We start from the raw sequence: 683 nt of genomic DNA, 5'->3' as shown, positions 1-683 counted from the left end.
CGCCAGCTGCCCTGCGCGTCCTTGGCGGCCGCAGGGCGGGTCCCGAGGGGCCGGGGTTTGGGGTGAGAGGGGCCGTGGCGCGCTGCCGCCTCAGGGGAGCAGACCGCGGGGAGGGATCGAGCCTCTCAAACCGGTAACGCCGCTGCCCGCGCTGTGGGTGCCTTTAATAACGCCCTATGCATAACTAATACTTAAGGAGGGAGAGACAATTCTCGGCTTGTAACGCTGGCCCTGCCTGCGGGAGCCCTCCCTCCCGCGCCGAGGCGCTGGGGGAACCCGAAGCAGCTCCTTCATCACCCGCCGTGGCGGCGAGGACGACCCGTCCTGCCAGAAGCCGGACAGGCGAAGCCTCACCAGCTTCATGTTCACCCGCCCCGCCTCTCCTGCCGCGCTTCCCGCTGCCTTTAACGATGTTTATACAGCTGTAACCGCCTGTGAGATTTCTGCCCCTCTCAGCTGCTGGGACAACCTGCCCAGAAGCCACCGCAGGCGGCCGGGCAGGCCGGGCAGTCTCACCCGACTCGCTTTCTCGAGGCTGGAAATAGAAACAGCATCTTACAGCGGCTCTTTAAAAAACACTACTTCTTTTCCAGAGGTAAGAGATGCGTGGTTGTAAGGACTAGCTATCATTTGTCCAAAATCTAAATTTCTGTAAGCTGCCTAAAGATATTTAACTACAACGC

This window comes from Aptenodytes forsteri, unplaced genomic scaffold (assembly GCF_000699145.1).
Source record: "Aptenodytes forsteri isolate BGI_AS27 unplaced genomic scaffold, ASM69914v1 Scaffold319, whole genome shotgun sequence".
Classification (NCBI taxonomy): Eukaryota; Metazoa; Chordata; class Aves; order Sphenisciformes; family Spheniscidae; genus Aptenodytes; species Aptenodytes forsteri.
Note: the sequence above shows the minus strand (reverse complement) of the source record.